General features: G+C 47.0%; 1 protein-coding gene across 6 annotated transcripts in view; it reads left to right on the top strand.

Annotated features, from left to right (window-relative positions):
- Window positions 1-852: 852 nt before the first annotated feature.
- Window positions 853-9,597, top strand: part of ELOVL7 (ELOVL fatty acid elongase 7) — a 31,239-nt gene continuing 22,494 nt past the window's right edge. The window contains exon 1 of one of the 6 annotated variants that reach the window (XM_015848781.3): window positions 853-953. The gene's annotated coding sequence lies outside the window, so the exon portion shown is untranslated. Of the gene's footprint in view, window positions 1,008-1,780; window positions 1,842-1,915; window positions 2,146-2,713; window positions 2,944-9,597 lie in introns of those variants that run through there. The other 5 variants (XM_032441318.2, XM_015848779.3, XM_015848782.3 and 2 more) reach the window with 5 other exon arrangements.

The following is a 9,597-nucleotide window of genomic DNA, read 5'->3' as shown; positions in this document are numbered from 1 at the left end:
ATACCCTCCTCCCTGCTGATCTCCATCCTAATCAGCTTCTCAGTGATCTGAGTTTCTATAGGTTCTGTTATGAGCTGTGTTTCTCCATCCCCATCTCCCCACCTGCTTTCCAACTTCTCTGGCATCTCTACACTCACAACACGCAGCTTTCTGTGCTGCCTTTTGCCGCCTCTGTCTCTGCATTTGAGTTCCTCGGTGACACCAGGACAGCGTCACTTGCACACCACTTAGTTCACACCACCAGCCCACACACCCTCTTTTGCATACTGTAAAATGCATTTGGACATTTTCTTCAGTTTTGCCCTCAGACCCTCTCCCAGTTCCTTGGTTTCAGACCCCAGCTATCACCTCCTTGCTAATAATTAGAAACATTGTTTGTGGCTTTCTGTGGGCTGAAGTGACAGAAAGACCAAAGGAGCACCCACTTACACCTCGGGAATCTCCCATCGCCCCCATTTTGCCCTTTACACCTGTAGATGAGGTCACTGGGAGCTTCATCTTCATTCAAAATGACTTCTGCGAGAGATCTGTGCTACCCACAGTCCTAAGGGGATGAAGTATTGAACTAAAGCCGAGCAGTTTAGCTTTATTTTATCCTCTTTTTTGTTATGCGAGGAACAACTCCATCTACCACGTTTTGCCTTCGTGTCGCCGCTCCGTGAGCACAAAGGGCTGGCGCAGCCACTGTGACTCACGAACCTCATCTCTCCGAGGCAGGCTCTCACACCGCGGCGTCGCTCCGACAGCACAGCCCCGTTTACCTCCCCCGTCCCGCACGACCTGCCCGCCCCGGCCCGGGGGCGGCGGGCGCTGACTCAGTGCCGCGCCAGGGGAGGGGATGGAGCGCGGGGCGTGCCCGGTGGGCGTGTTTGGCGGTGGGCGTGTCCATCCGCGCTCCGTGTCGGGGGCGGCCGCGGTGGCCCCGCAGTTATTGCCCGGCGCGGTGGGGACAGGTGAGGCTGCGCAGCTGCCGCGTGAGTAGCGCCGGACCGCGGGGAGAGCGGGAGGTGCGTGAGTGACCCCCGGGTTCCACTCTGGGGATGGGACGGGACGGGACGGGACGGGTTCCTGGGTTTCCGCGACCCTCCCGCGACCCCTGCTACGAGTTCGCGGTTGTGAGGTTCCCCTTCCTCTCTCCTGTCTCCGTCATTGCTCCCCGGCCGCTCCCGGCCCCCGAACCCGGCTTCCTCTCAACACGCGGATCTCCCCGCTTTGCCCTTTGCCACCACGTTGCCCCCCGCAGCGCTCATCCCCCGGCCGCGGTCCTCTCCCCATCGTTCACCTCCGATCCCCTCGCGGAGGGACCGTCCCTCTGGCGATGCCGGGGTGCTGAGGGCGTTCTTAACAGAGGCGCCTTTTATCAGTCCTCGGAACGAAGAGTGGTCGCGCACGCCGAGAGGCGGAGGGCTGCAGGTGCTGGCGGCGGCGGGGAGAGGCGTGGCACACGTGGTGGAGATGTTCGAAGGCAGCGCTGCAGGGTGCTGTCTCGCACGGGGCCGTCGGGCGGGTTGGGCGCTCTTTGGGCGCCGCCGCCTCCCTCCCGTCTTGCCCGCCGGCGCGGCCCGAGCTGTGTGCGGGACGGTGCGGGGCGAGCGGCGGGGTGCGACCCCGTTAGGGCCTGGAGGATGCACTGCGAGCGGGGAGCTGCGGGTCGGCTCCGACCCATCGCTTTGAGTGTGTGGCAGATGGAGAGAAGTTGTTTCACGCTGTCGGAACAGATTGGGAACTCTTTCCCTTGCCCGTTGCTCCCCCAGACGTAGTGCGGCTCTGTCTGCGGGCTGCCCCGCCCGACCGTGGGGGGCCGCGTGGGAGCGGAGCTCGGGGCTGCGCCTCTCCCGGAGGTAACACAGCGCTGGGGGAACCTGGGCGGGATCCAGCCGAGAGTCTTCCTTGTCGGCGGCTCTGTCGCTGGTGCGGGAAGTAGCGCAGGTTTCCTTGCGGCGCGTCAGTCAACTTTCATCTAAGTAGCGTGTAGGAGCGGCGGGAGGCAGGCAGGAAGCGATATTCATGGAATGTGCTGGGGAGAGACGGCGCGGCGTTAGGCAAGGAAAATGCGCGCCGCGTAGGGTTTGACTAGTTACAGGGAGCGCTCTCCGAATATCGTGAGGTATCAGCTAATTGCGCGCTGCCGAAAGAGCTAATCAGGTACGTGTCTGTATCCTGACGTGACTCGGCTGCCTTTGCTGGCTGTGCCGTGCCCTTCCTGGTATTGTTTCTCCCTGCCGCAGTAAACCGGAAAACTGTGAAACTTTTTTTTCTTTTTTTTTTCCCTCTCTTTACCTTGTACTTTTGCTCTTAGTCCTGATTTAAGGCTTCTCTTATCTCTGCTGCCCGCCTGGCTGCTGAGCCTGATCTGCGGCACAGCAGTGCCTGCGCGGGGCTCCCACGGCTGCTACAGGGTGGGAGGGATGTCGGAAGCATTAGGCATTAAGCTTTCCCAGACCGTGTGCGGCCAGGAACTGCTCCGTCTCTCAGCTGCTTTTGTCCTGGTTTTCTTTCCTGGAGGTCACAGTGGGCGATGCACACAGGTGCGCTCCAGTCTCTACCCCCCCTCCCAACTCCACCCAAAGCTTGAGGGCTGGCAGACCTGCTTGCCTTTCCACTGCCATTTGTTGATGCCTCCAGTGGCAGCTCTGAGTGTTAAGGAGGGGGCTGAACTGTGCTTGGGAACTCAGCGCTGGGAGACTTATTGAAATGCTTGGACGAAACCACTGACAGTACATTTTGTATACCTGGTTTTACTTGTCTTTCAGTGTAGCTCTTTTTAAAGGGGAGAAAATGGAAGCTAAAGGAACACGCAGTGCAGGCTGATTTTCTAGAGTGCTTCATGTGTTTGGTTTCCAGAAGATTGTGCAGTTGCAGGTGATGTGGCAGATAAGAATTTTTCTGTCCTCCAAGACTGAAGTGAAATCCCAGAAGTAATTGTTTCAGCTGATACTAAATGTGAGTTCTGCCTGATGATAGAAACCAGAGCAGCTCAGGTATTTTTTTAATGCCTTTGGTTTCTGTGTCTAATGCTGAATATTGAGCAGGGAATGTGGAGCAGTGTTTTTCTTTGCTCTTATAATGTAGTAAAATGCCCTCTGTGTGCTTGTTATGTTTTGTTTTGTTTTTTTTTTTTTCCTTTGGTGTATCTCTCTGTACTTTCACTTTGTTTGCTTATGATGGTTACACAAAATATTTCTTTTCTGAGGAACTTTAGGATGTTGAGTAAGAAGACCTATATGCAGGTAATGGACATGGGAGAACAATGCTAAATTCAGAGCAGCACTTCTGTGCACAGAGGTTGTGTTGTTACCTTGGTGCTCTATGAGGATGTCAGGACCTGAGTCCTCGCTCTGACATCAGCTGGCACGCAGCTGACCTCTGGGACTGCCCCTTGCACTGCCTGCCAGCCCTGAGCACGCTGGGTGCCGTCGCAGAGTAGCACAGATGTCAGAAGGAGGCTGAATTCAGGTGGCAGCAAATAAGTGCAGTGACTCACCGTGTTTGCCAGAAGCAGTGGTATTTGGATTGCCCCCTTCCTCTGTGCAAGGGCTGTGTCACCACTGTTAGAGCTGTGGTTGCTGACTCCCCTCACCTGATCCCACCTCTGCCTGCTGCTGCAGTTTCACAACACTTCTCCTGTCCTTTGTCAGTGCTGTTCCTGTTGCTGTGGTTGGGTGCTGGGCGTGGGCCAGTGCCCTCCTGGATGAAGATGCTCTTTCTTAACTTTTCCTATGGGTTGTCTGTTTCCCTCTCTTCCCCCCCACATCCCCCCTTGCATTTCACAGTCGGCTTCTATGAGGCCACAAAAGGTTTCACAAGCAAGGAGCTGTGTTGGAGTAGTGGGATGAATACTGGGGGATGGGGGGGTGGGGAAGGTGATATTAAGATGACATTTAATTCATCATTAAGTCCCATTAAAGGGGTTCTCCCAGTTGCAAACATGTTCCATAAACAACTTGATGGTTTTCTTGTCATGTCATGTCTTTGTGGGTTCCTGTGTGTTCTGTGTGTGTTGAATTGTATTGTGAAGTTTTGCAATTTGCATTATGTTTTGTATAGATACTGTGCCTTGCCCACTGGGGCTTGTGCCTGGAGTCTCCATTCAAACTACTTTTTTTCCCCTTCTTTTTAAAGAATAACATCACCAAATGTCTATGAATATAAGTTTGTACTGTGCACTTTAAAAATGCATGAAAACAAATAGTTGCCAGTAAGTGCAAAATGCTGGTAACTTCTTATGGGCACCTCCTGAATGGGACTTAGGACAGCCCTGCTATTCCAGGGACTGTATTTTGGATTTATAAATACGTCTGAGTTAAAAACAGAGCTTGCTAAGAATAACTCCATTCCTTCTATTATTTGTCTCCTAACAAAAGAAAGTACAACTCCTGCTGGAGCCTGAAACACAGATATAGTCTTGTTGATGTGGAGATAATTTGCATTCTATCATCAGTCCTGAAATGATTTAAAACAAAGTCACAGTGACCCGATTCAGTGCTTCTCCGTAAGCCTGTATGGTATGGGAATGTTTCATGCTAGTGTTTTAATTTTTTAGTTTTTAATTTTTTAATTGCATTTTGTCTGAAAAGTTGATGATTGAAGCTGCTGTTTTGTGATACGTGCTGAGCAGAGTGCAAGGTGAGTGGAGGGGAGGAACTTCTTGGTCTAGAGCTGTTATTGCTGATGGAGAAGAAAATACCTCTTATAGGGGGAAAAAATCATCTTTGCAGTGAAACAACACTGATACAGAAATGTTTCAATGTATCAGGCTTTTTGTGTTTTTCTGGTCAGGGTTTAATAGGCAATATTTTCGTTTTCTTGTCTTTCAGTAAATTGGTTTTGGTCTTATTAATTAAAGTTATTGGCTGAACCTTTGAGAGTATCAGGGTTTATAGGTCAGGTGTGCCTGTTCCTTCTGTTAAACAAATACTGTGGTATTTGCCATATGGTGTTATGAACAGATAGGGATGGACTACACAGAAAAGTCTGTACCCTGGTCAGAGTGGTAGCTGGTAATGCTACCTTTTACTGTACAGGCGAAAATCACTTAATTTTGGATATATATATTTTACAATGTTTACATTTATATCATCGCTCTACAGAACATTTTCTGTTTACTTAGATGTGTAGTTGGAAATATCTGAATTGAATTATATTCTTTAATCGTTTTTGTAGTCAGAGTTCTGTGGCTTGTCTTCTTTGTACTGAAATAAAAGGCTCATTTTTGAGACTTTTAGCTGTACAGAATGGGTCTGACAGGCTTAATTAAATTACTGTAATGTACTTAGGAAGTGCCCTATCCTCCTTCATCTTGGTCACAGAAGATGTATGGAAGAAGCTTGTGTACAAAAGCCAGAAGGCTAATGCAATAAGGGAGGTGTTCACCATCAGGTTTGAAATTAAAGCTTTAGAAAAACTATTTTTGAGCCCTGTTCCATGGGACATTATTGCAGATGCTAATTCCTTCCATCATTTGTATTAGTACTGCAACTCCAGCAACATTGTTTCATTAGCACTTCTGTACTTAGATTGCAGGAGTCTACTCACGGGTTGGTTTTTTTTCCATGAAAAAGTAATAAAACTGTAAAGAAAGGCTGTAAGTCACTTTATGGATAGTTCTGCTTCTCAGGAAATCTTGTTTCAGTTCTAACCATGACCATTTTGGAGAGGGAGAAAGTTGGGGAGTGCAGAAGTTCTAAGCTGTTGGAGCTCTCATTGTCTCCTTTCAGCGAGTCCTTTGATGAATGTCTCAAATGTTACGGAATAGGAAATCCGCCAGCTGAGTTTCACATTATCTTGAAACAGGTCCCCAAAAAATGGCACGGTCGGTTGCTCTGAGTAGGGCTTATCTGAGGGTTACAGCAGCAAGCTTCCTGAACACTGGTTGGGAAATACTCAGTTCTGGTTTGATCTGGACAGATCTGTTGAAATGAGGCTGCTAATGTATTTTAGAACTGAACAGCTCATATGCCCCATTTGACCTGCATTTTAAATTATTGAATAGGAAACTATCTTGGGATCTCTGGAAGTTGTACTACTTGGTATGCTTGTATCCTTGTAGAGTGTGCTTGCATGTCATCACTTGCCTTCATCCCAGGTACCAGAGCATTGGACAAATTGTAATTGAATTGAGACAGGCTTCTGTGATAGGAAAGGGAGCTGTTTTTATAGATGGTGGCATTATGTGACCTTGACACATCTGTTGAGACAAGGGCAGAGAGAAGTGGTCCAGGCAGTGGGCAAGCATCTCACTGTATGGATGTTGTCATCTGGGTGAACCTGCAGCTGGTTCATATGTATTGAAGACATGAGTGTGGGTGAAAGCAGATTCCTTGGTTTGACTGTGAGCAGTGGAATCCTCTAGAGTGGAGATAGAAAAGTGGCTGCCTGCTAGGAGGATGATGGTGTTGCTCTACGTTCAGATAATGATATGTGGCCTGGTAGTTTTGGATGGTACCTGGAATATGGAGCTTACATCAATGCTTTAGTTTTGTTCATTGCTTTGCTGTGCTGACAGGTGGGAAAAGATACACTTTTTCTTTAGTGACTCCTTGAAGAGAAAAAAACAAACGTTCTGACCTGTACTGCAGAGCACTGACACATTCATACAAAGAAGGCCATCTAAGACTTCTCTTTGTAACTGAAGTACACAGTTAGATATAAGCTTAATCCTTCTTTGATTTGGAGACTTTCCAGTTTTGTTCTCCTTCCCTGATGTTGTATGCTGAGTGCTTCTCGTGTACTGTTATATGGGAGCATCAGCATTAGGCTGAGTGCTCTGCTTCTTGCCAACCTTCTGCATTGGAAGTATTATTGTCTCCTGCGTTGTTCTAATGTGGCACAGTGGCTGCCTAATGTACTTTGTTGATGGGATTATTTATTTATTTATTTGGCTATTTGTATTTGGCAATCTTTCAGGAGCAGAAATGGGAGAAATAAGTCCAGTTGATATGAACTGGTTGATCCCTTCACACTGTCAGCTCAGCTTATCTATATTAAATTGCAACCATGTCTTGTGGTCCTGGGTGGTCTCCTGGTGCCTGGGAACCACAGTGGTTGTGGAAAATTCTGATAGAAGATGGAAAATATTCAGTAGTTCTCTCAGGTGGAATTCTGCTTCACGGCATACCTGTGATAAGCCTGTCCACTAATGTTTCATCCTGTTCTTCTGTGAAGGTATTATTCAGTGTTAAGCTACTTTAAAGAAGATCTAACCTACACAGTACAGCTTTATGTACTCTTTCTGAGCTTCCTGATTGTGTAAAATACTGACAATGTTTTAGTATTCTGGTTAGCGCAGGAGCTGAGATCTTAGTAACAAGATCTTGGGCAGATGTCAACCTTAACAGCTATGTCATGTCATTAATATATTTTGCCCATAACACTGGCATCCACTTGGCACTTGGTGTTATGCAAACTGCTGCATGTTGCTTGTAAGGGAAAACAAAGAGCTGATAACCTTCTAAACATCAATTTTTATTAAAAAAAAAAATAAATCAAACTGATTTAAAAATGGTTTGACACTTCTTTGCTAATGAAACCAGGTAATATATTTAGCTGGTAGGGAATTTTATTTCCAAGTGAGTTTTTGAGGGTAGGTTATCATCTGGCTCCTGTCCCATGTGATATTGTTTTGCCCTTGGAGCAGCCTTTTTCTTTTGTTTCCATGGGCCTTTGACTACTCTGAGTCACCTGGATCAGATGTTTCCTCTCTATAATGCTTGTAGGCAGCTGTGAGTGTCCCATCTGTTTATTGACTCCTGACCAACCAGGCTTTTGTGGGCATCCAAAGGGTTCCTGATACCCTTACAGCCCTCTGGAGGGTATCTGCAGAGCAAGTGGAAAGGAGTGTTTCTGGAATTTCTGTTAATGCCAAATTAAAGCAGAGGTGCATTCTTTCTTTTGTTCACAATGTTTCCAACCTCTGGAAAACTGGATCATCCTGCAAGGGGTGCAGTCATCTCAAAAGGAAAGGACACTATAGAAGGCTACTCATCAAGCTGTACTCTTAAGCAGCACCCAAGGCTTCTTGGGTGGAACACAAGGACAACCAAATTTGAAGCATAATCAAGTAGGGATTTGTAATATACCTACTTTGGTCTTTTCATGCCTAGACTTGAAGTATAAGTGCAGTATCAAGACAGTGCAGTCTTGACAGTGTCTGTCTTGACTGGGGATGAGTCTGCAGGGTCACTTTCTCCATCTGTCCTTAATGTTTGAGCACCTTTTCACCTTCTCTATCCTTCTGTGGTTCCTACCTTGAGGATAGAATGCCACTGGTGCTGGCTGGGAAACATCTGTCATTTTCTTAAGGAGTTTCAATCTTATGTTGATTTCTGAATCTCTTTCACTTCTGCAGTAATTCTGGTCAAGTGCAAGACTATTCCTTCATTTTTCCAGGTGGGGATGTTCTTTGGGATGCAGGAGGAAAGCTAGACTGTTAGAACAAGTTAGAACTTTACTCTTGTATTCATATCTCTCATTTTGTTGTTCTGTCCAACAGGCCTGAATCTCGAAGTGATGGTATAGAATATGTTTGTGGGTTGGCTGACACTAATACTACTGAGTGGATTTTTACAGATTAACATGACCTTTTGCCACGCTGAAGAATGTTGTTTTTAAAATACGAACAAAGCAGAACACCTTTAATTTCATGTTCCTCAGTGATCTGGGACCTCCAACTGTGTCTCTATAAATCTTCAGCTCTGGACTGGAAAGGTTTAGGATGTGGATGTGTAGTTACTTCCTGGAACGCTTTAGGGAGCACATCACATCACCTGTTGTTCCAAGATTGAACTTGTGAGCAGCAGCTTTTTTTTAATGACAATGGACTTCCTCTTTCTGATAGCTGAGTTTCAAAATGTGCTGAGCACAGACTTCCTTTAAAACAAGTCATCTCACTGCTGCCCTTGCCATCTCCCTTCGAAGCTCAGCAGCCTGTGTTGCTCTCCCCAGAACTGATCACTGCACAGCGTGCATCACAGCAGAAAGTTGTGGACACAGCTGGTCCCAGTTTTATTTTGGAAGAGCCTCCTAGGGAAGATGCAGTTGCCAATGTTTACAGTGTGCAACAGCATGTCCATTATGCTGGATGGTGGGTGGATGGGGAGGGTGTCAGTTCTGGGTCAGCTGCCCTTAAAATTTATGGCTGCTTAATGCAATGCAAGTAATGTTGGAGTAGAAGGAATGCATTATTTTGCTATTGAGAGTATCAGCCCAGGATCCAAGGCTGGGGAGGCTGAGCAAGTGCAAGGCAGTGGGAAACAATGGTGAAGGAAATTAGCCCATGTCAGCATGAGCAAGTAGTGTGGGAGCAGCTCAGCTCTTGTAAATTGCTGCATTAAACAGTGAGCAAAATAAGGTGTCACAACTCCACACCGGTGTTATCAGTGTTCCTGCTTACTCACATTCTGAACCCAGCAATATTGCAGCTGTTGTAATAAAAGTTCCGTAAAATGACATTGACCTTGCATCATGGTTTCTGGGGTGACAGTATCTGAGCTGTCAATTGCTGTAATCTTGCTGTAGGCAAGAAATGATTGTAGGAAAATCCTTCATCCTTCAGTACTGATGAATACTCCACACTTTATTTGTTCACCTTTTTTAAGG

Source organism: Coturnix japonica, chromosome Z (genome assembly GCF_054131305.1).
Source record: "Coturnix japonica strain WE chromosome Z, WE-NBRP24, whole genome shotgun sequence".
Taxonomy (NCBI): domain Eukaryota; kingdom Metazoa; phylum Chordata; class Aves; order Galliformes; family Phasianidae; genus Coturnix; species Coturnix japonica.
This window is presented reverse-complemented; position numbering and strand designations above follow the sequence as displayed.